This window comes from Oncorhynchus keta, unplaced genomic scaffold (genome assembly GCF_023373465.1).
Source record: "Oncorhynchus keta strain PuntledgeMale-10-30-2019 unplaced genomic scaffold, Oket_V2 Un_contig_659_pilon_pilon, whole genome shotgun sequence".
NCBI classification, from domain to species: domain Eukaryota; kingdom Metazoa; phylum Chordata; class Actinopteri; order Salmoniformes; family Salmonidae; genus Oncorhynchus; species Oncorhynchus keta.
Genome location: NW_026288949.1, coordinates 11,558 through 30,000, shown reverse-complemented (window position 1 = coordinate 30,000; position 18,443 = coordinate 11,558). Strand labels below are relative to the sequence as shown.

At 49.6% G+C, this 18,443-nt stretch overlaps 1 pseudogene; it reads left to right on the top strand.

Annotated features, from left to right (window-relative positions):
• Nucleotides 1–1,017, top strand: part of LOC127926010 (NLR family CARD domain-containing protein 3-like) — a 30,025-nt pseudogene extending 29,008 nt beyond the window's left edge.
• Nucleotides 1,018–18,443: the final 17,426 nt, after the last annotated feature.

Below are 18,443 nucleotides of genomic sequence, written 5' to 3'. Positions count from 1 at the left end.
ACACCCTGGACACACACACACACACACTCTGGACACACACACACACACACACACTCTGGACACACACACACACACACACACTCTGGACACACACACTCTGGACGGACACACACACACTGGACACACACACACACACACACTCTGGACAGATACACACACTCTTTGCACACACACACTCTGGACACGGACACACACACACTCTGGACACACACACACTCTGGACACACACACACTCTGGACACGGACACACACACACTCTGGACACACACACACACACACACACACACACTGGACACACACACACACACACACACACTCTGGACACACACACTGTGACGTAGAAGTCCGTCACTGGCCGCGGGCAGCATTTGGTTCTTTAACACACACACATATTCATCACTCCTCCCTGCGCCATTATAAGATAAGTTAACAATGTGGGTCGACACACAAATTAACTTCTGTCTTAGTGCATGCATTTCACACTTGTCAATGTTCATATTTGAGAGATACAATAATTATTATACTTATCAATGTTGTGGATGAGCGCATTGTTTGTTTGTTCTGTTTCTCTCTCCATCTCTGTAGCTTCCGGGTTTGCTGGAAAAGGACCCGAGCTAAGGGAATTGGGTTGGCTTTATAGTGCCTGTCCCAAATGGCTCATTAATGCATATGGGCATATTGAAAGATATTGTCAGTAGTGATGTAATGTTGTAAATGTTATGTTGTGATATTGTTTAAAACCGTGTTGCAATGTATATCCTTTAGTATGTTTAGTTCATGGAAAATGTGGGTTTGTATTGTTAATTGATTAATTAATTAGGGTTAATTGTTCTGAGGGGAGGGGCTAGCCCTACAAAAGGAGCCTCCCTTTCAGTCATGGGAGGGTTATTTTGGATTGAGCTGTGGATGGGGCAGCATTGTTTTTAAGCTGTCCCATAAGGTAGACGTTGATGGCAGAAACTGTTGTTTTTTTGTTCCGGAATCACTTGTAAATAAACACCTTGAGGCACAGAAGAACTTTTGCGGCTCCGCCATCTTTTTATTTTGATAGAGGTTAGGTTATCCAGTTTAGCCTTCTGGCCTACTCTACGTGACATATGGTGGCAGTGGTGGGATGGCGTACCGCAAATCAGTGAATTCCAACAAGAGGTAAAGGAATGCGTTCTCAGCAACAGCATCAACTGTCAGAAAAGGTACCTGAAGTTGAACCGGGGTGGAATACCATGGAATCGTCTGGTGAAGAAGAGGTCAAGTATGAGAAACTAGGAGCCCGACCGGGGGCCAAAGACAACCAGAACTGGGTGAGCTGCTGACTGAAGGAGCAGTTGGGGGACCAGAACCACACCCAACCATGGTAACCCTTTTTCAGCAACTTTTCACCTGCCTTGAGAAGAGGGACGAAGGCCTCGAGCAGGAGTTACGTGGCCTACGCCAATCTATCCTCACAGCTCCCCACCAGGCGGAACTCGTCAGTGACAGCCCAAGATTGGGTCTTCCAACACCAGGACGACAAAGGCTCGATGCAGCAGGGACTTCAACTCCACAGCAGGCACCCCAAGCAGTAATGAGGCCAGCACCAGGAGACCAGTCCAGCAGTGTTAACGTCCATCTTCCAGCATTCCTGAGGAAGGAGCCAAAGATGCCCTCATACCAGCAGGGGAGGACATTGAAAACTACCTGCTGAGGTTTGAGCGCATGGCTAAGACGTGGCAGTGGCCTGAGGTAGAGTGGGCCTGCAGGCTTGTCCCATTGCTCACGGGCAAGGCCTTAGAGGCTTACACAGCAATGGATGAGGGGCTGTCCAATGTCTACAAGGGCTTGAAGGAAGCGCTGCTGGTGAAGTTTGACATCTCACCGGAAACCTACCGTCAACGCTTCAGAGCTGCATCAACGCCATCGGGTGAGTCGCCGACAGAGACGTACCACCGCCTCAAGGGTCTCTACCGACGATGGGTTCGACCGGGGAGAAGACACAGGACGAAATCGGGAGGTCATCATCCTCGAGCAACTTCTACAAGTTCTACCACACGACATTCGAACCTGGGTCCGAGAGCACGAGCCCAAGGACGGGCTTATGGCGGCCAAGCTTGCACTGCAGTATCTTAATGCACGTAAAGGGGGCCCACCACAACCTGCAGCACCCGCTCCAAGGAGTCTCAGAGACACAAGGGACATCAGAAACGCCAGAGATGGTGGAGGTAACTCTGGGGGTTATGTGTCTGGGAGGGAGGTAAGGGATCATGCAGTTCGCTCTGATGGGAGGGGTCTGACCTGTTTTTACTGCCGGCAGCAGGGGCACAAAGCTTCAATGTGTCCGCTACGTAAATCCAAGCTCTCAGGTTACTGTTATGTACCCAGAGAGGGGGATGGTGTTCAGAATAGACAGACTCTGGAAGGGTCATGCTTGGTACCTGTAAAAGTGAATGGTAAAAGTCTTACTGCAATGATTGACACCGGCAGTTCCCTGTCATTGATCAGAAAATGTAATGTACCTGTTAATGACATTGATTATGGTCATCAGACACTGATCCAATGTGTCCATGGTGACCAGTCACAGCAGCCCACAGCTGAGCTCACAGTTGAGATTCAGGGTCAGAAATACCTCCTCAAAGTTGGGGTAATGGAGAAGCTACCTTTTGAGATGATTTTGGGGAGGGATGTGCCTGTACTCTCTGATCTGTTGGGAAGTGTGGGGTCAGCTATATGAGCAGTCAGTTTGCCAGTCTGATGTTCAGATGGCATGTTCAGTTGTCACTCGTGCCCAGGCCAAAGCTGGTTTACAACCTCTGCCTGACTTGTGTGATAGTCTGTGCGAGGGGGAACCAAAGGGCCCAGAAAGTCACGCCACCAGCGGCGTCTTGAGAAGTATGTGGGAACCCCTGTACCTGTTGCTGATGTGTCTGGGTTAGAGGTGCAATGGGATGTTCCACAAAATTTTGCTACACTGCAGAAGTCTGACGCAACCTTGAAATGTTTGTTTGACAAGGCCTTAGCTGGGGACAGTCAATCTTCATGTGGGGGATTTACACAGTAGACAACCACATACTCTACCTTGGGTCAGAGGCAGATAGCAGGAAGTTGGTGGTGCCATCTACCTGTAGACCACTTGTTCTCAACCTTGCACATACAGTTCCATGGGCAGGCCATCTAGGGCAACATAAGACCTATCTTAGGCTAGGCTCCCGTTTCTTTTGGCCCTCCATGTATACTGATGTACAAAAATACTGCAAATCATGCCCCATGTGCCAGAAAACCAGTGCTGTCCGTAGGTCTGAACGGGCTCCTCTATGTTCACTGCCTGTTATCTCTACCCCATTCAAGAGAATTGCAATGGACATTGTTGGACCCTTGGAGAAGAGTAGTGCAGGTTACAAGTATATATCGGTGATCTGTGACTATGCCACCCGGTTCCCAGAAGCCTTCCCACTCCGTTCCATAACCACTCCAAAAAATAATCAGTGCTCTTGTTCAGCTCTTCTCTCGTGTAGGAATCCCAGATGAAATCCTGACGGACCAAGGGACAAACTTCACCTCGCGACTGATGGTTCAACTCCACCGACAGCTGGGCATTAAAGGCTTGAGGACTACTCCCTACCATCCCCAAACGGATGGGCTTGTAGAGAGATTCAATCAAACGCTCAAGAACATGCTGAGGAAGTTTGTGGCTGACACTGGTAGAGACTGGGATAAGTGGTTACCCTTTCTGCTTTTTGCTTACAGGGAGGTGCCTCAGGCATCGACAGGTTTCTCGCCATTCGAACTCCTCTATGGATGGCCAGTGCAAGGACCATTGGACCTGCTGAAGAAGTGCTGGGAAGGTTCCCCAGTAGCTACCTCAGGACAGGGGATTGTCCAGTATGTCCTCCAGATGCGAGACAGGTTGGAACGGTACCGAGAGGAAGCTAGAGCAAACCTTCAGCAAGCCCAGAAGGCCCAGAAGAGAGGCTATGACCAGCACGCTCGCCACAGAGAGTTTGAGCCAGGACAGAAAGTCCTGCTCCTCCTTCCCTCATCTACCAGCAAGCTCCTTGCGCAATGGCAAGGACCGTACCTAATCGGGAGGAAGATGGGCCCAGTGACCTACGAGGTGCTGCACCCGGACAAGGGTAAGAAGAAGCAAACCTACCATGTGAACCTTCTCAAGGCCTGGGAGGAGAGAGAGGAACTCTCCAAAGGAAAGTCCTTTCTGGTCCGCAGAATAGAAGAGGATGAGTCGGATGGGGTCACAGAGGCATGGAAAGAACGAGCAGAAGTCATACTGGCTCACCTGGAAGAAGACAAGCAAGATGAGCTGAAGCAGCTGTTTGGCAAGTATCCGGCCCTCTTCAGTCAGAGACCAGGAAGAACCAAAGTCCTAGAACACGTCATTCGTTTGAAACCTGGCCAGAACCCTGTCCGCCAACATCCTTACCGTGTGCCTGAGAGGCTGGTGGTAGCCCTCAAGGAAGAGGTCCACACCATGATAGAGATGGATGTTGTCGAGCCATCTTCAAGTGAATGGAGCAGCCCTATTGTCATTGTCCCAAAGAAGGATGGCTCTTTGCGCGTCTGCATGGACTTCCGTAAGGTGAATGCCATCTCCCAGTTTGATGCCTATCCCATGCCCCGCATTGACGACTTACTGGAGAGAATAGGTAGAGCTCATTACATCACCACATTGGATCTCTGCAAAGGGTACTGGCAGGTGCCCCTGGATGAACAATCCAAGGCCTACACTGCATTCCGGACGCCAATGGGCCTGTTCCAGTTCAAGGTCATGCCGTTTGGCCTTCATGGGGCCCCTGCGACTTTCCAGAGGCTGATGGACAAGGTCCTCCAGGACTGTGACGATTACTGTGCTGCTTACTTGGACGACGTGGTGATCTACAGCCACTCCTGGGAGGAGCACATACAGCATCTTAGCAGAGTCCTGGGGAAGATTCATGAAGCAGGCCTCACGCTTAACCTCCTGAAGTGTGAGTGGGCGAAACAGGAGACAAAGTACCTGGGTTACCAGCTGGGTAAGGGTGAAGTTCGGCCTCAGGTGGAGAAAGTGGAGTCCATCAGGAATAGCCCTCAACCCAGAACCAAGAAACAGGTGAAGTCCTTCCTAGGTCTGGCAGGGTGGTACCGGAGATTCATTCCACAGTTTTCGACCATCGCTGTCCCTCTGACCAACCTCACTTCGAAGGGGGCCAGCAACCCTGTGAAGTGGACTGAGGAGTGTGAGGAAGCCTTCATGACACTGAAAAAACGACTGTGCTCATTCCCTGTTCTCCAGACCCCTGATTTTCAGAAGAGATTTCTCGTGCAGGTGGACGCTTCGGCTGTAGGAATTGGAGCTGTACTGGCCCAAGGGGAGCCAAGAGAAGAGCTTCCTGTGCTGTACCTGAGTCGGAAGCTGTTGCCCAGGGAAACCAGGTATTCTACAATCGAAAAGGAGTGCCTGGCTATAAAGTGGGCCCTAGATAGCCTCCGTTACTACCTTCTTGGGAGGGAATTTGACCTGCACACGGACCACAGAGCACTGACCTGGATCCAGACCATGAAGGACCGGAATTCTCGTGTGACCAGGTGGTATCTGGAGCTCCAGCCCTTCAGGTTCTGTGTCCGTCACAAGGCAGGAAAAGAGAACGTTACTGCGGACTACCTATCAAGGCTCCCGTACATGGTCGCTTCAGGAGAGGAGGAAGGTAATGTGACGTAGAAGTCCGTCACTGGCCGCGGGCAGCATTTGGTTCTTTAACACACACACATATTCATCACTCCTCCCTGCGCCATTATAAGATAAGTTAACAATGTGGGTCGACACACAAATTAACTTCTGTCTTGGTGCATGCATTTTATACTTATCAATGTTGTGGATGAGCGCATTGTTTGTTTGTTCTGTTTCTCTCTCTCCATCTCTGTAGCTTCCGGGTATGCTGAAAAAGGACCCGAGCTCAGGGAATTGGGTTGGCTTTATAGTGCCTGTCCCAAATGGCTCATTAATGCACATGGGCATATTGAAAGATATTGTCAGTAGTGATGTAATGTTGTAAATGTTATGTTGTGATATTGTTTAAAACCGTGTTGCAATGTATATCCTTTAGTATGTTTAGTTCATGGAAAATGTATGTTTGTATTATTAATTGATTAATTAATCAGGGTTAATTGTTCTGAGGGGAGGGGCTAGCCCTACAAAAGGAGCCTCTCTTTCAGTCATAGAAGGGGTCATTTTGGATTGAGCTGTGGATGGGGCAGCATTGTTTTTAAGCTGTCCCACACAGAAGAACTTTGCGGTTCCGCCATCTTTTTATTTTGATAGAGGTTAGGTTATCCAGTTTAGCCTTCTGGCCTACTCTACGTGACTGTGTGTGTGTGTGTGTGTGTGTGTGTGTGTGTGTGTGTGTGTGTGTGTGTGTGTGTGTGTGTGTGTGTGTGTGTGTGTCCACTAGACACACACAATGGACACACACTGGACACACACACAATGGACACACACACAATGGACACACACACAATGGACACACACACTGGACACACACTAGACACACACACAATGGACACACACACACTGGACACACACTAGACACACACACACTGGACACACACACACTGGACACACACTAGACACACACACACTGGACACACACACACACTGGATACAAACACACACTGGACAAATACACACTGGACACACACACACACTGGACACACACACACTCTGGACACACACACACACTGGACACACACACACACTGGACAATCACACACTGGACAAATACACACACGCACACTGGAAACACACACACACTGGACACATACACTCAGGACACACACATTCTACACACACACTCTGGACACACACACACTCTGGACACACACACACTCTGGACACACACACACACACTGGACACACACACATTCTGGACACACTCTGGACACACACACACACACTCTGGACACACACACACACACACTCTGGACACACACACTCTGGATACACAATCTGGACACACACACACACACTCTGGACACAAACACTCTGGACACACACACACTCTGGACACACACACACTCTGGACACACACACACACACTGGACACACACACACTCTGGACACACACACACACAGGACACATACACACACACTGGACACACACACTCTGGACACACACACAAACTGGACACACACACACTCTGGACACACACACACACAGGACACACACACACACACACACACACAGGACACACACACACACTCTGGACACACACACACACATTGGACACACACACATTTTGGACACACACACACTCTGGACACACACACACACACTCTGGACACACACACACACACTCTGGACACACACACACTCTGGACACACACACACTCTGGATACACAATCTGGACACACACACACACACTCTGGACACAAACACTCTGGACACACACACACTCTGGACACACACACACTCTGGACACACACACTCTGGACACACACACACACACACACTGGACACACACACACTCTGGACACACACACACACAGGACACATACACACACACTGGACACACACACTCTGGACACACACACAAACTGGACACACACTCTGGACACACACACACACAGGACACATACACACACACTGGACACACACACACTCTGGACACACACACACACAGGACACATACACACACACTGGACACACACACTCTGGACACACACACACTCTGGACACACACACACAGGACAAATACACACACACACACACTGGACAAACGCACACTGGACAAATACACACACAAACACACACACAGGACACACACACACACACTCTGGACACACACACACTCTGGACACACACACACTGGACACACACACACTCTGGACACACACACACACTGGACACACACACACTCTGGACACACACACACTGGACACACACACACTCTGGACACACACACACTCTGGACACACACACTCTGGACACACACACTGGACAAATACACACACACACACACTGGACAAACGCACACTGGACAAATACACACACACAAACACACACACTGGACACACACACTCAGGACACACACATTCTACACACACATACACTCTGGACACACACACACTCTGGACACACACACACACACACACACACACTGGACACACACACACTGGACAAATACACACACACGCACTCTGGACACACACACACTCTGGACACACACACACTGGACACACACACACTCTGGACACACAATCTGGACACACACACACACACTCTGGACACACAATCTGGACACACACACACTCTGGACACACACACACTCTGGACACAAACACACACACACACACTGGACAAACACACACTGGACAAATACACACACAAACACACACACAGGACACACACACACACACTCTGGACACACACACACTCTGGACACACACACACTGGACACACACACACTCTGGACACACACACACTGGACACACACACACTCTGGACACACACACACTCTGGACACACACACACTCTGGACACACACACACTCTGGACACACACACACACTGGACACACACACTCTGGACACACACACACACACACACTCTGGACACACACACTCACACTCTGGACACACACACACACACACACACACACACTGGACACACACAAACACACACTGGACACACACACACTCTGGGCACACACACACTCTGGACACACACACACACACACACTGGACACACACACACACTCTGGACACACACACACTCTGGACACACACACACTCTGGACACACACACACTGGACAAATACACACACACACACACACACACACACACACACACACACACACACTGGACAAACGCACACTGGACAAATACACACACAAACACACACACAGGACACACACACACTGGACACACACACACTCTGGACACACACACACTCTGGACACACACACACACTGGACAAATACACACACACAAACACACACACTGGACACACACACTCAGGACACACACATTCTACACACACATACACTCTGGACACACACACACTCTGGACACACACACACACACACACACACACACACACTGGACACACACACACTGGACAAATACACACACACGCACTCTGGACACACACACACACTCTGGACACACACACACTGGACACACACACACTCTGGACACACACATTCTGGACACACACACACTCTGGACACACACACACACAGGACACACACACACTGGACACACACACACTGGACAAATACACACACACACACACACTCTGGACACACACACACACTGGACACACACACACACACACACTCTGGACACACACATTCTGGACACACACACACTCTGGACACACACACATTCTGGACACACACACACACACACACACACACACACTGGACACACACACACTGGACAAATACACACACACGCACTCTGGACACACACACACTCTGGACACACACACACACTCTGGGGACACACATTCTGGACACACACATTCTGGACACACACACACACTCTGGACACACACACACACTCTGGACACACACACACTCTGGACACACACACACACAGGACACACACACACTGGACAAACACACACTGGACAAATACACACACACACACACACACACACTGGACAAACACACACTGGACAAATACACACACACGCACTCTGGACACACACACACACTGGACACACACACAAACACACTGGACACACACACACTCTGGATACACACACACACACTGGACACACACACACACACTCTGGATACACACACACACTGGACACACACACACACTCTGGACACACACACACACTGGACACACACACACTCTGGACACACACACACTTTGGACACACACACACACACTCTGGACACACACACTCTGGACACACACACACTCTGGACACACACACACACACACTCTGGACACACACACACACACTCTGGACACACACACACTGGACAAATACACACACAAACACACACACAGGACACACACACACTGGACACACACACTCTGGACACACACACACTCTGGACACACACACACACAAATACTGGACAAATACACACAAACACACACACAGGACACGCACGCACACTGGACACACACACTCTGGGCACACACACACTCTGGACACACACACTCAGGACACACACATTCTACACACACACACACTCTGGACACACACACACACACACACACACACACACACACACACACACACACACTGGACACACACACACACACTGGACACACACACACACACTGGACAAACACACACTGGACAAATACACACACACACACACTGGACAAACACACACTGGACAAATACACACACACACACACACACAAACACACACACAGGACACACACACACACACTGGACACGCACACTCTGGGCACACACACACAATGGACACACACACACACTGGACACACACACACACACTGGACACACACACACACTCTGGACACACACACACACACACTGGACACACACTCTGGACACACACACACACACACACTGGACACACAATCTGGACACACACACAAACACTCTGGACACACATACACACTCTGGACACACACACACTCTGGACACACACACACACAGGACACACACACACACACACACACACACAGGACACACACACACACTCTGGACACACACACACTGGACAAATACACACACACACACAAACACACACACAGGACAAACACTCACACTCTGGGCACACACACACAATGGACACACACACACACTGGACACACACACACACACTGGACACACACACACACTCTGGACACACACACACACACACTGGACACACACACACATTCTGGACACACACACACTCTGGACACACACACACTCTGGACACACAATCTGGACACACACACAAACACTCTGGACACACATACACACTCTGGACACACACACACTCTGGACACACACACACACACACACACACACACACACACACACACACACACACACACACACACACACACACTGGACAAACACACACTGGACAAATACACACACACACACACACACACACACACACACACACTCTGGGCACACACACACTCTGGACACACACACACTCTGGACACACACACACACACACACACACACACACACACTGGACAAACACACACTGGACAAATACACACACACACACACACACACACACAAACACACACACAGGACACACACACACACTCTGGACACACACACACTCTGGGCACACACACACTCTGGACACACACACACTCTGGACACACACACACTCTGGACACACACACACACTGGACACACACACACTCTGGACACACACACACACACTCTGGACACACACACACTGGACACACACACACTCTGGACACACACATTCTGGACACACACACACTCTGGACACACACACACACTGGACACACACACACTCTGGACACACACACACACTGGACACACACACACACACACACACACTCTGGACACACACACACACTGGACACACACACACACATTCTGGACACACACACACACACTCTGGACACACACACACTCTGGACACACACACACACACTCTGGACACACACACACACACACACTCTGGACACACACACACACACTCTGGACACACACACACACTCTAGACACACACACACACACACACACACACACACACACACATTCTGGACACACACACACATACGTCTTTCTATAATTATCCTATGTGTGTGTGTGTGTGTGTGTGTGTGTGTGTGTGTGTGTGTGTGTGTGTGTGTGTGTGTGTGTGTGTGTGTGTGTGTGTGTGTGTGTGTGTGTGTGCGTGTGTGTGTGTGTGTCCTGTTGGTGTCCTATGTGTGTCCAGTGTGAATGTTCAGTGAGTGTGTCTCCTCTTACAACAACACTGTTAAAATACCATGTAATCATGTGTTGTCTTTTATGTTGAAAAACTAATTATACAATTATATACAATTATTATATTATACAATTATATATGGACATACGCTCCATAGTTGTACAAGTATACAAGGATATATTGTACTTTTCATAATAAAACATACTTGAAACAAGAAAAGCTTGTTAATTGTGAAAACAGTTTGGTTATTGATTTTACGTTTCCTCTGTCAGGTTGATGTTAACCTGCAACTGGTTGAAACATGAAACAAAAATGAAATGAAATACAAAACAATTAAATATGTGGAATAGAATTAAACAAATTGTACAATTAGTACAACAGAGTGTTGTAATGCAGGGTTACTATAGCAACAAAGTTCTCTGCTCTCTCTTCTCTGCTCTCTCTCTCTGCTCTCTCTGTTCTCTGCTCTCTCTTCTCTGCTCTTCTCTGCTCTCTTTCTGCTCTCTCTGTTCTCTGCTCTCTCTGTTCTCTGATCTCTCTTCTCTGCTCTCTTTCTGCTCGCTTTCTGCTCTCTCTCTCTGTTCTCTGCTCTCTCTTCTCTGCTCTCTGCTCTGCTCTCACTGTTCTCTGCTCTCTCTTCTCTGCTCTTCTCTGCTCTCTTTCTGCTCTCTCTGTTCTCTGCTCTCTGTTCTCTGATCTCTCTTCTCTGCTCTCTTTCTGCTCGCTCTCTCTGCTCTCTCTGCCCTCTTCTCTCTCACTCTCTGATCTCACTCTCTGCTCTCTTCTCCTCGCTCTGCTCTATCAGCTCTCTCAGCCTGCTCTCTGCTCTCTCTCTGCTCTCTGCTCTCTTCTCTGCTCTCTCTGTTCTCTGCTCTCTCTCTTTTCTCTGCTCTCTCTCTGCTCTCTCTTTGCTCATTGCTCTCTCTCTCTATCTGCTATCTCACTCTTTGCTCTCTCACTCTTTCTTTGCTTTCTCAGCCTGCTCTCTCTCTGCTCCCTCGCTCTCTCTCACACTCTCTGCTCTCTCTCTCCCACACTCTGCTCTCTCTCTGCTCTCTCTCTCCCACATTCTGCTCTCTCTCTCCCACACACTCTGCTCTCTCTCTGCTCTCTCTCTCCCACACTCTGCTCTCTCCCACACTCTCTGCTCTCTCTCCCCACACACTGCTCTCTCTCTGCTCTCTCTCCCACACTCTCTGCTCTCTCTCTCCCACACACTCTAATATCTCTCTCTCTGCTCTCTCTCCTCCCACACTCTCTGCTCTCTCTCCCACACTCTCTGCTCTCTCTCTCCCACACTTTATGCTCTCTCTCTCTCCCCACAGTCTGCTCTCTCTCTCTCTCTGCTCTCTCTCTCTCTGCTCTCTCTCCCACACTCTGCTCTCTCTCTCCCCCACTCTGCTCTCTCTCTCGCACACTTTCTTCTCTCTCTCCCACACTTTTTTCTCTCTCTATCTCTCACTTTCTCTATCGTAACAGTGGTGCAGTTTGGACAATCACCACTTGATGGCAGTGTTAAACCAGAAGTGATGAAAACAACATCACTGCAGAGAGAGAGAGAGAGAGAGAGAGAGTCTAATATACTGATATACAGTAACATTCACAAAGTATTCAGACCCCTTGACTTTTTACATATTTTGTCATGTTACAGCCTTATTCTAAAATGGATTAAATGTGTTTTCCCCCTCATCTACACACAATAACCCAGAATTACAAAGCAAAAACTGTTTATTGTATGTGTGAACATTTTTATTTAAAAAAAACTTAGATATCACAGAGGGAGAGGGAGAGTAGAGAGTCAGAACAGAGGGAAAGAGAGAGAGGGAGAGAGAGGGAGGGTAGAGAGTCAGAACAGATGGAAAGAGAGAGAGGGAGAGAGAGAGAGAGAGGGAGGGTAGAGAGTCAGAACAGATGGAAAGAGAGAGAGAGAGAGGGGAGGGTAGAGAGTCAGAACAGAGGGAGAGAGAGGGAGGGTAGAGAGTCAGAACAGATGGAAAGAGAGAGAGGGAGGGGAGAGAGTCAGAACAGAGGGAAAGAGAGAGAGAGAGGGAGGGTAGAGAGTCAGAACAGAGGGAAAGAGAGAGAGAGAGGGAGGGTAGAGAGTCAGAACAGAGGGAAAGAGAGAGAGAGAGGGAGGGGAGAGAGTCAGAACAGAGGGAAAGAGAGAGAGAGAGGGAGGGGAGAGAGTCAGAACAGAGGGAAAGAGAGAGAGGGAGAGAGAGGGAGGGAGAGAGTCAGAACAGAGGGAAAGAGAGAGAGGGAGAGAGAGGGAGGGTAGAGAGTCAGAACAGATGGAAAGAGAGAGAGGGAGAGAGAGGGAGGGTAGAGAGTCAGAACAGAGGGAAAGAGAGAGAGGGAGAGAGAGGGAGGGAGAGAGTCAGAACAGAGGGAAAGAGAGAGAGGGAGAGAGAGGGAGGGGAGAGAGTCAGAACAGAGGGAGGGTAGAGAGTCAGAACAGAGGGAAAGAGAGAGAGGGAGAGAGAGGGAGGGAGAGAGTCAGAACAGAGGGAAAGAGAGAGAGGGGAGGGAGAGAGTCAGAACAGATGGAAAGAGAGAGAGGGAGGGAGAGAGTCAGAACAGAGGGAAAGAGAGAGAGGGAGAGAGAGTCAGAACAGAGGGAAAGAGAGAGAGGGAGAGAGAGGGGGAGGGAGAGAGTCAGAACAGAGGGAAAGAGAGAGAGGGAGAGAGAGGGAGGGTAGAGAGTCAGAACAGATGGAAAGAGAGAGAGGAGAGAGAGGGAGGGTAGAGAGTCAGAACAGAGGGAAAGAGAGAGAGGGAGAGAGGGGAGGGAGAGAGTCAGAACAGAGGGAAAGAGAGAGAGGGAGAGAGAGGGAGGGAGAGAGTCAGAACAGAGGGAGGGTAGAGAGTCAGAACAGAGGGAAAGAGAGAGAGGGAGAGAGAGGGAGGGGAGAGAGTCAGAACAGAGGGAAAGAGAGAGAGGGGAGGGGAGAGAGTCAGAACAGATGGAAAGAGAGAGAGGGAGGGGAGAGAGTCAGAACAGAGGGAAAGAGAGAGAGGGAGGGGAGAGAGTCAGAACAGAGGGAGGGTAGAGAGTCAGAACAGAGGGAAAGAGAGAGTCAGAACAGAGGGAAAGAGAGAGAGGGAGGGGAGAGAGTCAGAACAGAGGGAAGAGAGAGAGAGGGAGGGTAGAGAGTCAGAACAGAGGGAGAGAGAGAGAGGGTAGAGAGTCAGAACAGAGAGGGAAGAGAGAGGGAGGGGAGAGAGTCAGAGAGGGAGGGTAGAGAGTCAGAACAGAGGGAAAGAGAGAGAGAGAGAGGGTAGAGAGTCAGAACAGAGGGAAAGAGAGAGAGGGAGGGTAGAGAGTCAGAACAGAGGGAAAGAGAGAGAGGGAGGGGAGAGAGTCAGAACAGAGGGAGGGTAGAGAGTCAGAACAGAGGGAAAGAGAGAGTCAGAACAGAGGGAAAGAGAGAGTAAGAACAGAGGAAAGAGAGAGAGGGGAGGGAGAGAGTCAGAACAGAGGGAAGAGAGAGAGAGGGAGGGTAGAGAGTCAGAACAGAGGGAAAGAGAGAGAGGGAGGGTAGAGAGTCAGAACAGAGGGAAAGAGAGAGAGAGGGAGGGTAGAGAGTCAGAACAGAGGGAAAGAGAGAGAGGGAGGGTAGAGAGTCAGAACAGAGGGAAAGAGAGAGAGGGAGGGTAGAGAGTCAGAACAGAGGGAAAGAGAGAGAGGGAGGGTAGAGAGTCAGAACAGAGGGAAAGAGAGAGAGGGAGGGTAGAGAGTCAGAACAGAGGGAAAGAGAGAGAGGGAGGGTAGAGAGTCAGAACAGAGGGAAAGAGAGAGAGGGAGGGTAGAGAGTCAGAACAGATGGAAAGAGGGAAAGAGAGGAGGGAGAGAGAGTCAGAACAGAGGGAAAGAGAGAGAGAGAGGGAGGGTAGAGAGTCAGAACAGATGGAAAGAGAGAGAGAGGGAGAGTAGAGAGTCAGAACAGAGGGAAAGAGAGAGAGAGGGAGGAGAGAGTCAGAACAGATGGAAAGAGAGAGAGAGGGAGGGGAGAGAGTCAGAACAGAGGGAAGAGAGAGGGAGGGAGAGAGTCAGAACAGATGGAAAGAGAGAGAGAGGGAGAGTAGAGAGTCAGAACAGAGGGAAAGAGAGAGAGAGGGAGGGGAGAGAGTCAGAACAGATGGAAAGAGAGAGAGAGGGAGGGGAGAGAGTCAGAACAGAGGGAAGAGAGAGAGGGAGGGAGAGAGTCAGAACAGAGAGAACAGGGAGGGTAGAGAGTCAGAACAGAGGGAAAGAGAGAGAGAGGGAGGGGAGAGAGTCAGAACAGAGGGAAAGAGAGAGATGGAGGGAGAGAGTCAGAACAGATGGAAAGAGAGAGAGGGAGGGTAGAGAGTCAGAACAGAGGGAAAGAGAGAGAGGGAGGGGAGAGAGTCAGAACAGAGGGAGGGTAGAGAGTCAGAACAGAGGGAAAGAGAGAGTCAGAACAGAGGGAAAGAGAGAGTAAGAACAGAGGGAAAGAGAGAGAGGGAGGGGAGAGAGTCAGAACAGAGGGAAGAGAGAGAGAGGGAGGGTAGAGAGTCAGAACAGAGGGAGAGAGAGAGAGGGTAGAGAGTCAGAACAGAGGGAAAGAGAGAGAGGGAGGGTAGAGAGTCAGAACAGAGGGAAAGAGAGAGAGAGAGGGGTAGAGAGTCAGAACAGAGGGAAAGAGAGAGAGGGAGGGTAGAGAGTCAGAACAGAGGGAAAGAGAGAGAGGGAGGGGAGAGAGTCAGAACAGAGGGAGGGTAGAGAGTCAGAACAGAGGGAAAGAGAGAGTCAGAACAGAGGGAAAGAGAGAGTAAGAACAGAGGGAAAGAGAGAGAGGGAGGGGAGAGAGTCAGAACAGAGGGAAGAGAGAGAGAGGGAGGGTAGAGAGTCAGAACAGAGGGAAAGAGAGAGAGGGAGGGGAGAGAGTCAGAACAGAGGGAAAGAGAGAGAGAGAGAGAGGTAGAGAGTCAGAACAGAGGGAAAGAGAGAGAGAGAGAGGGAGGGTAGAGAGTCAGAACAGAGGGAAAGAGAGAGAGGGAGGGTAGAGAGTCAGAACAGAGGGAAAGAGAGAGAGAGGGAGGGGAGAGAGTCAGAACAGAGGGAAAGAGAGAGAGAGAGAGGGAGGGTAGAGAGTCAGAACAGAGGGAAAGAGAGAGAGGGAGGGGAGAGAGTCAGAACAGAGGGAGAGTAGAGAGTCAGAACAGAGGGAAAGAGAGAGAGAGGGAGGGGAGAGTGTCAGAACAGAGGGAAAGAGAGGGAGAGGGAGAGTAGAGAGTCAGAACAGATGGAAAGAGAGAGAGAGAGGGGAGAGAGTCAGAACAGAGGGCAAGAGAGAGAGAGGGAGGGTAGAGAGTCAGAACAGAGGGAAAGAGAGAGGGAGAGAGGGAGGGTAGAGAGTCATAACAGAGGGAAAGAGAGAGAGGGGAGGGGAGAGAGTCATAACAGAGGGAAAGAGAGAGAGGGAGGGGAGAGAGTCATAACAGAGGGAAAGAGAGAGAGGGAGGGGAGAGAGTCATAACATACCTTAAGGGAAGAATTCGGCAGTACCTGTATGGTTAGTGAGAAAGTCCATATTGCAAATGTACGGTCCCTTACTAGACGTCCGAAATCGTTTGTAAAATTCGCGGACGGCGTCGGGCCGAGCGGCAGGGCCGGACCTACCAGGAAGTCATCAAATGAACGTTGTCGGACATTCGGTTTCCGTTTTACAAAAATAATAAGATTTATGTCATTTTTCCCATGTCCCGGAAATTCCCACAAGAGGGCATAAGCAATCATATGGCTATTGCTACAAAACATCACGATTCACGACGGGGCCTTATCTCGAAAACTGAAAATATTTAGAAGCCGAAACTCGGTGAGCGTAGGGGCGGCATAATGGGCAGTTGGCCCCGAACAAGATGGCGTCTAGGCCTCAACGGTTTTTGAGTTATGGCCATTTATCTGGGATTAAAGGTCCAAAATGAAAATAGAGAAATTATTTTTCCACTTCACGTCAAAGTCAAGGAGCCTCCGGTGTCAATAAAAAAGAACCAGCCATTTATCTATCGTCATTTAAGAGAAATCGCATAACGACACCTTGGTGATGTTCACGGATAGGTGTTTTTTTTTTCAACGGTTACAGATCCAGTTGCAGGTTGTTCTTACGAATCTTTTTAAAGTGTGCTGCGGAGCTCTGCGAGATTTCTGTGATTTTCTATGATTTTCTGAAATAACACACACTCACTAAACCCTCCGTAAATAACTCAGTTCTTAACGTAAAGACTTAAAACTCGGGATTCTGTAAAGGCATACCCCAATCATGATATGAGTTTATTTATAGCTTCCTGTGCCAACCGGAAGTGCCTTTAATGGTGTCACAGTGGCAGTTTCCATGGGTTAAAAAGGTCAGATCTTTTCAAAACTTCATATGTGTGACTAGGTAACCCTCGTGAACTGTAAATCAGTCATTTCTCCCAGCAGATGTCAAAGAAAAGCTCTCACACGCACACACAGCAAGGATGGAGTGAAAAAGTGTGGTTCTTAAAGACACAGAGAGCAGGCAATGGCATAAACATAATGTCTAGGCCGTGCCGAGTTCAACGA